Below are 15,221 nucleotides of genomic sequence, written 5' to 3'. Positions count from 1 at the left end.
GTCACTAGTAATTGAAAAAGAATTACAAGTGTAAGATAACTATCATCTCATTACACATTGAAAAAAATATAATAATAGCAATGCTACCATTAAACATTTGTGGAGTATCTACGATATATACCAGGCACTGTGGAAGTACTTTGCCTGCTTTCTCTCGTTTAATTTTCAGAGTCCCAGTAAGTTGGCATTTTTGTAAGTCCATTTTACAAATGAGAAATGTAAAGGAAAGCCACTAGAGGATTCAAGTAGAAGCTTGAAAGAATCTAATTTACATCTGAAGAAGACTCTGGCTGCTATGAAGGGATTCGACTCTAAGGGTAGCCGGTTTAGAGGCTGTTACTTGCACAACATGCTGACTAGGACCAGAATGGGATAATGGGATAATGGAATTGCTGAGAGGTTTTAGACTCATAATATATTTTAATTAACATGTGTGAGTGTAGGTGGGTGTGTGTGTATGTGGTACACCACTTTTTTTCTCAAAGCCAATAAACTAAGTGAAGGTTATCAAATGTCAATGAAGTTCTCCTGTCATTCTGCTCCATGCTGAGGGTGAAGCTAGGGCCTTTTTTTCTGGTGATGTGATGCTACCAACTAGACCACCTTCCAATAAAGGGGTGTGATTTTGTTGTGGAAAGAGAGGAAGAAACTGTCAGCTTCCTTATTCTGTTCCCTTTTGGTGAGTGCCATGTCATTTCTCCTTTGAGCAGATTGTCATACCCACTGTGTCAGGGAACTTATGGGAAGAGATGTTAGGAAGTCAGAAACTTGGAAATATATTAAGGTCCCAAGACTTCTTAGTTATTTCTTGGCTTTTCCCTTCTATAAGCCTTCCCTCACTTTATACAGAGCTTCTATATGTAAATAAGAGCAATGGGGCTTCTAACAGCCAGGAAAATCTTAGGTAAAACTGTGAGAATCAGCTTAAATCCTTGCCAGGTCTCAACCCCAAGGTACATGACTAAAATGAATTTTTTGTAGATTACTAAATCCATGCTCCCCAAAAACAAAATGTATTTCGAAATGACCTAGCATGACATAGACATTTCACTCCCACCAGAGTTCTAATTCTTGCCCTCTTTTTCTTGCCTCAAACATATTTTCCTCCTTTATGATCTCCTCATTGTGGTCTCAGTAATATGGGTTTCCCATGTGTCTTTCCACTGTCTGTGAGTAGATTATATGTTTTCTGGATTCTCTAATGTGGCATGAGGCTGCTACCATACTATTGGGCTAGCCTGAACCAGGATTCAAGATGGGATGTGGTAGTCATAAAGGCTGTCACTGTAAGTTTTTAGCTAGCTACATTTTAAATGTATGTGTATATGTAATATGCATTTAGATAATATATAATAGGTATGTAATATACTTACATATGTATGTATATGTATATATTAGAAAATAGGTAGTTGTGCTGTGGGTATATTTGTTTTATATGTTATGCCTCCACCAGCTTCACCCACAACACACACACACACACACACACACACACACACACACAGTTTTAGTGACATTGATTCTATATTACTTCATGTGGGCAAAGTCAACTACTTTAACCTCCAAAAATCTCCTGGACCACATGCTTTTCAGAGTGAGGTTTTGTTGCTCTCTGGGGAAGTACATAGATTTTTTTTCACCTTTAATTCCATGTCCTTTTACAAACAGTAGATTCCTGGATCACTGTGAAGCCCATCCTGAAGAGCCTCACATGCCCTCAGATTGGATTATGATGACTGGCTTGGTAAAGTTACTGGAAATAAAGAACAGGAAGCAAAAAGTACCTTTGCCTTTGGAAGACAGTCAGATCTAAATGTTCTGAAATTAACTCCACTTTAATTCTGCTTCCAGAACCTGAGCTAATTCGAACTCACCCTTTGATCAAATCATCTACATCAGGGGTCTGAAAGTCCCTAGGATAATTTCTCCCTGACTTTTTTACTCACTTTTCTTACTGTCCCTCCCCAAGGTATCCAATTATCTAGAAGAAAATGGATTGCTAAGGTGACCCTTGGGCAGAGTTACTTAGCTTTTTAAATATCTTCAAAGTAAGGAGTAGAAGCAACTTCCCACAATTACTAACTTCTAAACATCACTTTCCCTATCTTATCTTTCAGTTCTTACAATATTTTTGTTTTTTAAAAAAATCCCTTCATTAAATCACCTGTGTTTGAAATACCTAAAGTAGTTTCTATTTTCCTGATTGGGCACTGGCCTATAGAGATCTGAACTAGCACCTGAGAAGAATGCCACTCCTTGGAGCTGAACTGATATACAAAATTGGCTCACTCTCTCTCTCTCTTTTTTCTTAATTGGTAGCATTATCTTTGGCACAATTCCTAGTCTTTCCTTTGATATTCCAGTTTCTCCTACTGGGCAGTTTGCTACTTACACACCTGGTTCTGTTGTTTGGTTCCCTGGTTGATTAGAACCATATTACCCATTGTTGGAGCGGCAGCTCATGCTCTACACTCTCCTTGAACTTTGATTTCCTAACGAATTGCATTAGTCCATTCTTACATTGCTATAAAGAAATACCTGAGACTGGGTAATTTATAATGAAAAGGGGTTTAATTGGCTTACGGTTCCACAGGCTGTACAGGAGTCATAGCAGCTTCTGCTCAGCTTCTGGGGAGTCCTCAGGAAACTTTCAATTATGGCGGAAGGCACAGTGGGAGCAGGCATGTCTTACATGGCCAGAGCAGGAGCAAGAGAGAGAGAGAGAGGGGAGGTGCCACACACTTCTAAACAATCAGATCTCATGAGAACTCACTATTGTGATGACAGCACCAAGGGGGAATGGTGTTGAGAAACTGCCCTCATGATCCAATCACCTCCCACTAGGCCCCACCTCCAGCACTGGGGATTACAATTCTGCATGAGATTTGGGCAGGGACACAGATCCAGACCATATCACCAATTAGCTCTATACCAAACTTAGTGCATTTTTCCTTCTGAAACATTACATAGTAGAAGAAACATTACATTTTTTCCCTCTGATACATTAGAAAGAAGTTAGAGACAGAAGACCTAAGTTTATTTATCAGCTCCACCATTGGTGTGTAACTTTGGACAAGATAACAAATCCATTTGAGCCTCAGTTACCAAACTTGTAAAATAATAATAAAACTTGCTTTATAAGATTGTTGTAAACATCAAATGACATCAACCATATTGACGGCTTTGTAAACTACACAAGACTATGTGCAATTTATTCTACTTTTCTAAGTCATAGCTCATTATCAGACAGATTTTCTGCATACAATTCCTCTAACAGCAGTCTATGATTATTATGAAATACTTGTTATTTTAAGGAAGGTAAGAGAGCTCCCTCAGTTTATCTTCTCAAAATCACAAATTTAAGAAGCCACTTACTCTACCAATATGTGAGTACCCAGGGGTACACTGGTAAATGTGTAACAACCAGCTCTTGGTAGAATATGCTAATTTGCATAGTGTAAATATTTCCACCATGCCCAATTTCAATCCACCAATGTGACATCAACTATCTTGCAAAATTCCTCATTATTTAACAGTTGGCTCTCTAGCACACCCCTGTTTTAATCAGCCTTGTTACCATAACAAGACTCGTTCTTGGTGTTAACATAGGTTCTAGAAAAAAAAATTCTGGATATTGGCGTTATTCAAGATTAGCTTTCAGCCAGGCACGGTGGCTCACTCCTGTAATCCCAGCACTTTGGGAGGCCGAGTGGGGTGGATCACCTGAGATCAGGAGTCCGAGACCAGCCTAGCCAACTGGTGAAACCCCGTCTCTACTAAAAATACAAAAATTAGCTGGGCCTGGTGGCATGTGCCTATAATAGCAGCTACTTGGGAGGCTGAGGCAGGAGAATCACTTGAACCAAGGAGGAGGAGGTTGCAATGAGCCGAGATCGTGCCGCTGAACTCCAGCCTGGAAAACAGAATGAGACTCCATCTCAAAAAAAAAAAAAAAAAAAAAAAAGAAATTAGCTTTCAACCTGGAGACTGTCAGAGTGAAAAAAATTAGCTTTTTTTTTTCTTGACTCCTTATCAGTTAGGGTTGATAGAATGCTTATTTCTATAATAATGTCCTTTTTCACAGCAAAAATCTTGAAAATGAAGCCCTTCTTTTATTTTCCTTATTAGTAAAATTGCACTCTGATGATAAGGATATGATTTAATTTTAACTTAATTAACTCTCAAGAGTTTAAAGGCTGTAAAGTACGTTTTGGAAAGATTAACATGTAATATAATGACTACTCAAAGTGAAAATAATAATAGAATTTACATAGTACTAACTACAGAATATCTAATATTAACATGTATTTTTAAAATATTAACTAAGGTCTCTGCATCTTGGATATTGAAGTATACTTTTGCATTTGCTTTGTATTTCATTGGCTGACAATTCTCTTATGGTCAATGTAACAAGATGATCACCATGGAAAGACTGTATTGCTGTATTGGCAATGCACCTGTGCTCCAACTGCACACATGCTTCTGAGAATTGATCTAGTTTCCACTGACTCTTAGAGGTAGGAGTGCTGGGAGATTTCCGGCTGACTCAGACCATTTCCAATTGAAGGGTTTTTAGGTGTGTAATTTCTGGCCTGCTGTGGGTTTGAATTAATTCCACTGCATTTTTATACATTATTATGTTGTTGCTGTTGTTGTGATAGGATCCTTCTGCCACCCTAGACCTACTCCAGATCAGAATTAAATCCTTAAATATGCAGGGTGTGGTGGCTCACAGCTGTAATCTGAACACTTTGGAAGGCTGAGTTGGAAGGATCACTTCAGGATAGAAGTTCAAGACAAGTCTGGGCAAAAAAGCAAGACCCTACCTGTACAAAAAAAAGTTGTTTTAATTATTTGGGCATGGTGGTGTGTGCCTGTAATCCCAGCTACTCAGTAGGCTGAGGTGAGAGGATCACTTGAGCCCAGGAGGTCGAGGCTGCAATGCGCTGTGTTCTTGCCACTGCAGTTGAGCCTGTGTGGCAGATCGTGACCCTGTCTCAAAAAAAAAAAAAAAAAAAAAAAAATCCTTATGTAAGTTTCTATAGACTAGGGATGAGCAAGATCAGAACCTCAGAACTAAGCCCAAATGGAAATCCTGTTACCACATCATGGCAAAAAAACCATATTGACACACTCAGCCATTTGGCACACTCTCGGACACAAGTTTATCATATCTGTGGTCTGAGTAGCTCTATGTATTCATCTTCTGGAGAAAAAAAAGAATGTTAGCACAAATTGAGATTTTACTCTGTCCTCTCTCAGCTGTCTTCCAATCCATGCTAAGGACAACAGAAGATAAGGTATCTTGTAAAGCATCATACAAAAAACTTACATTTGAAAATTGCTATGGAATGCTGCTGAAAATGTGCTGCAAGAAACATTGGACAGGTGACTTTTCAGTATACCTTGGAATGATATTTATATGTCTTACAATGAGCTTAATTATTATCTAAAAAGGAAAAAGCTTGGGCTGGGTGTGGTGGCTCATGCCTGTAATCCCAGCACTTTGGGAGGCCGAGGCGGGAGATTTGTTAGAGTTCAGGAGTTCAAGACCAGCCTGGGCAACATGGTGAAATCAGTCCCTACAAAAAAATACAAAAATTAGCCAGTCATGGTGTTTAGCATCTGTAGTCCCTGCTCCTCGGGAGGCTGAGGTGGGAAGATCGCCTGAGCTTGGGAGTTTAAGGCTGCAGTAAGCCATGATCACACCACCCACCACACTCTAGCCTGAGCAACAGAGTGAGACACTGTCTCAAAAAAAGAGAACATAAAATAAAAAGACGGCAATTTGTGGACTTAATGTCTCAATGGATTACATCATGATTTGTTTCAGCACAAAAATGGAAAATAGCCATTGCATTTGGCTATGCTGTTCTTATATTTATATCTTTATTTAAAATTATATTTTCTTGAGAACACAAAATTTGAGTATCATGAGAGTCCTCCTTATAAACTAAAAGTATTTGAATAAACTTGAACTTATCCATAAATTTTTCTTTCAAAAACACCATTAAAAATTACCAGTGATTGGTGTTAGAAATAGCCAATTTCCAAATAGTATATTAAATCTCTGTCAGAGGCAGTAAGAAATATTTTTGGAAGAACATGAATTCCTCTAAAGCTTAGGTGTAGTAATGAGTCACAGAATTTTTTTTTCTTTCTTTTTTCTTTTTCTTTTTTTTTTTTGAGATGGAGTCTCACTCTGCCACCCAGACTGGTGGAATATAGTGGCGCAATCTTGACTCACTGGAACCTCCACCTCCCAGGTTCAAGTGATTCTCCTGACTCAGCCTCCTGAGTAGCTGGAACTACAGGTGTACACCACCACACTTGGCTAATTTTTGTATTTTTAGTAGAGACAGGGTTTCACCATGTTGGCTAAGCTGGTTTTGAACTGCTGACCTCAGGTGGTCCACCCACCTTGGCCTCTCAAAGTGCTGGGATTACAGACATGAGCTACCACACTCGGCCACAGAATTTTTTAACTACCTAGAGGAATCCCTTGTGGATGGATCATCTACATACAATTATTTCAAATTATTTTATTCTGCCCATGTTTTCAGCTTCTGAAATTAAACCAGTAAGGTCTATAAGTATAAAACCAACTTGTTTTTAATTGTCCTAAATTTACCAACTTCAAGTACCAAGCTGATTTTGACTTTTCAGTTGAAGCTTTTTTTTTTTTTTTTTTTTTTTTTTTTTGAGATGGAGTCTTGCTCTGTCACCCAGTCTGGAGTGCAGTGGTGCTATCTCAGCTCACTGCAACCTCCACCTCCCAGGTTCAAGTGATTCTCCTGCCTCAGCCTCCCTAGTGGCTGGGACTACAGGCTCGTGCCACCACACCAGCTAATTTTTTGTGTTTTTAATAGAGATGGGGTTTCACTGTGTTAGCCAGAATGTCTCAATCTCCTGACATCATGATCTGCCCGCCTCGGCCTCCCAAAGTGCTGGAATTACAGGCATAAGCCCCACACCCAGCCTCTATTGAAACTTTTATTGAGATAACTATGGATTCACATGCAACTGTAAGAAATAATACAGAGTTATAGATTCCTTGTACACTATTCCCAGTTTATCCAAATAACATTTTGCTAAACTTAAGTATATCATAACCAGGATATTGACATTAATAAAATCGGCCCATTTTATTCTGATTTCCCAGTTATAATTTAACTCATTTTTGTGTATGTGTGTGTGTAAGCACTATACAATTTTATTACCTGTACAGATTCTTTTTTTTTTTTTTTTAATTTTTTTCTTTTATTATTATTATTATTATTATACTTTAGGTTTTATGGTACATAAAAACCTAAAGTATAATAATAATAATAATAATATCCACTGCCAATTATATAATCCTAATTGGATTATTTAGTTTTTTACTATTGAGTTTTGAGAGGTCTTTATATATTCTTGATGCCAGTCATTTGTCAGATACATGGTTTGCAAATATATTCTCCCAGTCTCTACCTTGTCTTCTCCTTTTCTTAACAGGGTCTTTCTTGGAGCAAAAGGTATTTATTTTGATGAAATCCAATTTATCATTTTTTCCTTGTATGAATTGTGCTTTTGTGTCAAGTTTAAGAACACTTTGTCCGGCTCTAGATTCCTCCTATGCTTTTTTTCTATTAACACAAGTTTTATAGTTTTACATCTTATATTTAAGTCTATGATCCATTTAAAGTTAATTTCTCTATAGGTATTCTCCAGCACCCTTTGTTGAAAAGTCTATCATTCCTCCTTTGAATAGATATTGCACCTTTGTCAAAATTAGTTGAACATATCTGTGTGTGTGTTTTTCTGGGTTTTCTATTCTAATACATTGACCTATGTGTTTATCCCTATGCCAATATCACATTCTTGATTATTGTACTTACATAGTAGATCTTGATATCAGGTAGAGCAGCTTTTCCCACTTTACTATTTTTTGTCTTTTTTTTAAAGCTGTTATAAGGCCTGTGCCTTTCCATATAAATTCTAAAATAAACTTGTCTATGTCTTCACAAATTCTTGCTGTGGTAGAGATTTCATTAAACCTATAGATAAATTTGGAGAGAATTGGCATCCTTACTCAGTGGAGTCTCCCAATCTATAAATATGGTTGTGTCTCCATTTATTTATTTATTTATATTCTTCATTAGCATTTTCTAATTTTCATCAAACAGATTCTGTACATGTTTTCTTTAGTGCGTTTCTAAGCATTTAATTTTCTTTGGAGCAACTGTAAACTGGTATTATGTTTTAAAATTTGGTTTCGGCATGTTTATTGTTAGTACACATAAGATGATTGATATTTATGTGTTGATCTTGTACCCTGTAATCTTTCTGAGCTCCCGTACAAGTTCTATAAGTTTGTGGGAAGTTTTTGTTTTTGTTTTCGCTTTGGAGATATCATGGTATTTTATGTATAGACAATTATATAATTGGCCCATAGAGATAACTTTATTTTTCCTTTACAAATGGTATGCCTTTTATTCATTTTTCTTACCTTATTCCAGTCATTAGAACTTCCGGTACTATGTTGATTAAGAGTGATGGGAGTGGACACCTTTGCCTTGTTCCTGTTAAGTATGATGTTAATTGTAGGATTTTTTTATAGATGGTCATTATCAAGTTGTAGTAATTCACTTCTATTACTAATTTGCTAAGAGTTTTATCATAAACAGGTGTTGGATTTTGTCAAGTACTTTTTCTTTTTCTTTTTTTCTTTTTTAATTTAATTTAATTTTATTTAATTTTATTTTATTTTATTTTATTTTATTTTTGAGATGGAGTCTTGCTGTGACACCAGGCTGGAGTTCAGTGGTATGATCTCGGATCACTACAACCTCCACTTCCTGGATTCAAGCAATTCTCCTGCCTTAGCCTCCTGAGTAGCTGGGACTACAGGCGTGCGCCATCACGCCCAGCTAATTTTTGTACTTTTAGTAGAGACGGGGTTTCACCATGTTAGCCAGGATGGTCTCAATCTCTTGACCTTGTGATCTACTCATCTTGGCCTCCCAAAGTGCTGGAATTACAGGCGTGAGCTACCGCGCCTGGTCTCTTTTTCTGCATCAGTTGATATGACCCTATGGTTTTTCTTCTTCTTTAGCTTATTGATATGATAGATTACATCATTTGATTTTTAAATATTTAACCAGTTTTGCATACCTGGAAAAAAAATCCCACTTGGTCATGGTGCATAATTTTTAATACATTATTGAAATTGGCTTGCTAATATATATTAGCAAGCATATATATATATATTTTTTTTTTTTTTAAGAGACGGGAGGCTTGCTATATTGCTTAGGCTGACCTCAAACTGCTGGGCTCAAAGGACTTTCCTGCCTTAGCTTCTCAAGTAGCTGGGACCGTAGGCATGTGCCACCACACCCAGCTAGTTTACTACTATTTTGTTGAGGATATTTGTATCTATATTCATGAAAGATATTGATCTGTAGTTTTTGTTTTTTGGGTTTTGTTTGCTTTATGGTGCTGCCTTTGCTTGGTTTTGCTATTAGGGAAATACTGGCCTTATAAAATAAGTTTGGAGGTGTCCTTGTCTCTTCTATGTTCAGGAAGAGATTGTGTAAAATTAGCATTAATTCTTCTTAAGAAGAGACGCCACTACTGGTTTCTCCCTGTTCCCACCTCCATCTGCTGCTCTGATGTCTCCGGATTGGGGAGGAGGGTCTCAGGCTTGTGGACACAAAGAAGATTCCTAGATCCAGCTGCTGTGTCTCTCCTGCTAGTTCTCCCTGTCTGCTTTGGTTTCTCTCAATGGAAAGGGGAGACTCTGGCTCAGGAAAGGAGAATATCTCCTCCAGTCACTTATTTCCAGTTAGTTTTCCAACCCATCCCCTTTGCTGGTGTTGTCAGACTCACCTGATGTTGTCACTGGGACTCCAGTGTGGTCCAGGGAAATGAATGAGCCTGTCTAGGTTGCCTCGTATTGCTAGGTCGGCTTTCAACCTAGGTCTGGGTGGCCTTTCACTGTTGAGTATGGGTATATAAGATACCCTGTCACTGTGCTATTCCTACGGTCTTGGGGTCCCACACCACCTTGTCTTCTGCTGACTACATTTTAGAGTTCTCCTTTGGTTATTTTTTTTTTGTACTGTTTCCAGGGATTATAGTTGTGCTTAGTGGAGAGAAGCAGAAAAAACAGGTCTAAACCATCTTTTCCAAATTGGAAATGACCTTTACTTTCAATCATAGATGCCCAAGTACTCACTCAGCTCCAAAAGGTCTTGAGTTGCTTGAATTCTCCATAAATGAACAAGGCCTTAATATGAAGATGAGGAAGAGGAAAAGACACAGCCATACATCATTGGAACTGATTCAATCTAGTATAGCACAAATCACAAAGAGAAAAAAGCAAGCCAACAACATGAAACTGGGAATAACATATTTTTCTTTGTAATAGACACTGGCTAGCTTGTATTTTCTTGATATTTACCTCTCTGCTTCACGTTTTTAATGTAAAGCAAAGTTTTTCATCCAATATTTTAAAATGTGGATTGTGGAAAATTTGTAAAACTTGGGAGCAGTTGTATTATTTGAGAAGTTAGCTCAAACTATTGAGCAAACACAAAACATTTTATCATTCATCAACCATACATTAAATGAAACATCAGGGTGGAGATAAGCAGTAACATGTGTTTGTTCCTTATTTTTCTTTATCTTCCCTCTTTCCTTTTTAATCATCAGTTGTAGAAAAGATATATTAGTTCCTTAAGAAGTATTACAGGGATATATTTTTCTATCTTGAAACTATTCCAGTTTTATACCCTCATTATTGATCAATTTTACCTGTAAAAGTCAAAAAGATGCTATTTATTGAAACTGCTTATTGAAATTACATTTAATAGGCCAATATTTATCATTTGAGGTTCTTTATTTATTTATTTATTTTTTTTGAGATGGAATTTCGCTCTTGTTGCCCAGGCTGGAGTGCAATGATGTGGTCTCAGCTCACTGCAACCTCCACCTCCCCAGTTCAAACGATCCTCCTGCCTCAGCCTCACAAGTAGCTGGGATTACAGGTGCATGCCACCATGCCTGGCTAATTTTTGTAGTTTTAGTAGAGACAGGGTTTCACCATGTTGGCCAGGCTGGTCTTGAACTCCTGACCTCAGGTGATCCACCCTCCTCGGCTTCCCAAAGTGCTGGGATTACAGGTGTGAGCCATTGCGCCCGGTCCATTTGAGGTTCTTAAAGAGAGCAGTACATCCTTTGGCAGAGATGGATTGCATTGAAATAATAGGGAACTTCTGAGGATGAGCCACCTACTTCTGTGCTCATATTTTGCAAAGAATGCCATAGTAGAGGGAAATTACTTTAATCAACTGTGCCTACTTATATTATGCAAGTAATTCTTATAAAATGATACCCAATGCAGTGTGATGCTAGTGTAAGAAATATGCATATTAAACTTTCTAACTTTAGATAGAATCATAACAATATACCAGGTATTGTTCCCAAAATTATTAAGGAGCAAATCTAAACTATTACAAAGGCCAACTGCATTTGAAGTAACATTTACTGATGAGTATTACTATCCTTAAAAAAAAAAAGCTTATAGCAACTGTATTTTAGCTCCAGAAATAGCACTCTCCCACTCAGAAAATACTAGCAGCAACAGAAGTTCAACTGAAAGTCTTGGAAAAAAGCTTCCATGTTATGAAAGATCTGCAGATTTTTTTGAGCTACATTAAATTTACTTAAATAAGACATATTGGAAATTGGGCTGTACTTACTAGACTATTTTTTGAATTATAGAAGAATGTTTATATTTTTGAATGATATTAGGAGGAACTCTTAATAGTTGTTGGAATTTTGTGAAAAAGTAAAAAGCACGGTGAAAACCTATCTAACATTGACTACATACTATTTGTTGGTTCTAAAGAAATGGTTAGACTGCCTTATTAACTGTAGTCATAGTAATATACTCAAGTAACCTAACATTATAGTCAATATTTATATATTCAAGAATTAACTTTTAAAGTTCTAGGTAACCTAACTTTCTATTCTGGTTAAAAGAACCCAGTCTCTTCTGCTTACACTTTTCCAATAATATCCAAGAAATCATTAGAAACAAGCTAGTCCGTAGTTTGTGAACTCCTTAGGAACAGGGATCTACTCTTACGTATCTTCATAGCCCTAGAACTTATCACCATAGTTTATACAAAATGGCACAGTGAGGGTTCACTAGACAGTTGTTAAATTAATTTTTAAAAAGAACTAAAAGATAAATGTTACTCAACCTAACATTTATATGCCAAACACTGATAGGCCATAAGCCCCACAAAAGCCCAATGAGATTCAATGCATTGATTGGCAATGTTTTGGTTGCAAACAACAGAAAACCTAAATAAAAACCTAGCTCAAATAATAAAGAGAATTTATTCGCTCATATAACTAAAAAGTCCAGTAATATGTGAGGCTTTAGATATAATTTCAACACTGTTTTGGCTGAATTTCTCTTCTGTTCTCTCAGCTTTTCCCTCATTCATGTGTCTAATTCAATTTCGGCTGGCTTCCTTCATGGCAGCAAAATAGCTACAGTCATTTCAGGACTCACATCAGCACATCTCATCCTTCCCAGGGATAGAGAGTGCCTCTTAAAGTAGATGTCTTAGAAGATTCAGCATATACCCCAGATGCCCTTGTGAAATGTCTCTCTAAGCATTAATTTAAATTGGATTACATGCTAATGGAATGAAATGATTTGCTTGAACCCATCAAAGCCAACTCTTAGACTTGGGTTGGGTTTAATCCCTCCCAAACTGCCACTAGCTGGGAACTCTGGGATTCTCTTAGGAAAAAAGATAAGAGAGCTAAGTGCTGTGTAGGCAATCAGCATGTATCCACATATTCTTAGCTCCAGTTGGGCTCAGAGAGCTTAACGATTGAGAGTGGTTTAAATCTAGATCCTGACTCTAAAGCTTGTGTTCCCTCCATTTTAAATTGTATCAAGTGTTTGGAGAAACTACCAGATAGTATAAAACATTATCCTTGTTCTAACTTCAGAAAACTAAAACTAAAACTCCTATCCTAAGGAAAAAGTGTGATTTAAATAGAATATCTTCTCTTTCCCACCCCTTCCCTATAACCATTGTTCTCACTATCCTTACTTCCACTTTCCCTAACCCACTGGAATTCTTCCCATCTTTCCTACCCTAGCCCAGTGCTCTCATACTTCCAGGACAGTGGTCCATGATCCAAGATGATCTCCTCCTTTTAATTCTCAATGAACTCCTATCCCTTTAGGTGTTTGATTAAACAATTCATCATTAATAATAAGATAATGCACTACCACTCTCAGGGATATTTGCAACTTATATCATGACACTTGTTGGATACAACCCCACACACTCCTTGCCCCTAAGCATATCTCCTGTAGAAATTTGAAGGGAAGGAGACAGTAACAGATGAGTGAGAATTTTGTTGCAAACAAATCTTCCCCAAACCTCTGAAATCAAACTCTGAAAGTGATTGTTCCCATTGAGTTTTTCCATGAATAAAGTACCTTGGCTTGCCAAATTGTCTTTTTACAAGAGCGTTGTCTTTCCTGGAGTATTTCCATTAGCTAATCCTTCTCTTTTCCCACTTCCATACATTTTCAAGCTGCTTTTTATATTTCAAGGTTGTTTTTTGATTGATGTTTCTTATGTGATAGCTGTTTTGTTTTAAGATTGTTCTTTTATCTGCTGTACTTAATAATAATTATTCTCACTTAAAATGACTTCCAGAATTCAAATTGCTTTTGAATGTGATTGTATCCACTCACTCCCCACAAACACCTAGGTTTTATTGTCTTAAGGCATCTTTAAACACTCAAGAACTAATAATAGAAGAAAAATTAAAAGCACAATATGTTGAAGAGTCTAAAAATTCATCTTTTTAAGAATGATGAAATTTGGGATTTATTCATCAAAATGTCAGTTGGCTACTTTGTCATCATATAAAGCCAACCCCAGTTGAATTCTAAATTCGGGAAACTGTGATGGAATTGAGTGGTACAGTGTTGGTTAGATCTCAAGGACATATGAAAAAAGGAAAGTTACAATACCTTAAACTGCCAACGTGTTTGGACTGAAAAGAGCTGGACTGTGGGTTGTTTAGGACTCTTCAGTGAGCCAGAATTAGGCCGTGGGCTCTAGGTTACTGACCCTTGCTTTAAGGCATGCAGGCTGACATGAAGTCTGTGTGTAATTGTTTTATGCTCATAAGCTTTACCAATGTTTTCTGCTGTGTTGCAATTATAAACATGTTTGCCGCTTAGCTGCCTGCGTGTGAGACACTCCTTCCCTCCCACCACCCACGCAGAGAAATACTGCTCTTTCAATATTCTGAGCTGTACAGCCACTACAGAATCAACCCCCACACAGTAACTGTTAAAGTACTTCTTATGTCCTCTTTAAAATCTGATATGTTAAATTCTGTTTTTTTCCTAATCGAAAGCAACATTGCAGTGTACATATTTATAGACTTATTTCTAAATTGGATTTTAAAAGACTTTGTGATCTTTACAAGACAGTGTCACAATTGTTGAAATTTTGAGTAATTTTTATTGCTGGCAGAATGCGATTTCTTTTAAGGAAAAAAAAAACCCGGTACTATACAAATCAGGGAATTTCAGATGTGGGTGGCAATTCATTTGGACACATCCATTTAAGCTGAAATGAACTAACTTATGGGCTTGATTCTGTCTGCCAACATTTATAGAGCATTCCCCACATTCATAATGTGACAGCACACTGGAGGTGGGGAATGTGGGGCAGCTGTGGGGGGATTGGCAGATGCAGTGTCCCCATTAAGAGCTCCTGCTTACTGTTTCTAGCTGAATATGAAGTATTCTTTCTGCCCACTCAAGAACAGATGAGGCCAGACTAAACAGAGTCAGAACTGGGGAGTAGAAAGCAATAGAATATCTTATTAAACAGAAGTTTGGAATATAGGGGAGGGGTTTCAAAATTTATAAAAAAAGGCAATTTGACACTATTGTATCTTTCCATGAATTATGTGTACATGTTTGATTATTGGTTCTTTTCAAATATCAAAGCAGCAATCTTAGAGCTAGTTTCTTTGTGCCTGTAATACTTAAAGGCTATTTTCAGATCAAATTTTGTTAAGAAAGGCTGGGCAGGCTGAACCCTGCCTCTATACCTTTCATGAAGCAAGCATTTATGGAGCACCTGCTATGTGCCAGTCACAGAACTGAGTACAGGGAGATAACA

The sequence above is a fragment of the Pongo pygmaeus genome, chromosome 4, assembly GCF_028885625.2.
Source record: "Pongo pygmaeus isolate AG05252 chromosome 4, NHGRI_mPonPyg2-v2.0_pri, whole genome shotgun sequence".
In the NCBI taxonomy this organism is placed as follows: Eukaryota; Metazoa; Chordata; class Mammalia; order Primates; family Hominidae; genus Pongo; species Pongo pygmaeus.
This window is presented reverse-complemented; position numbering follows the sequence as displayed.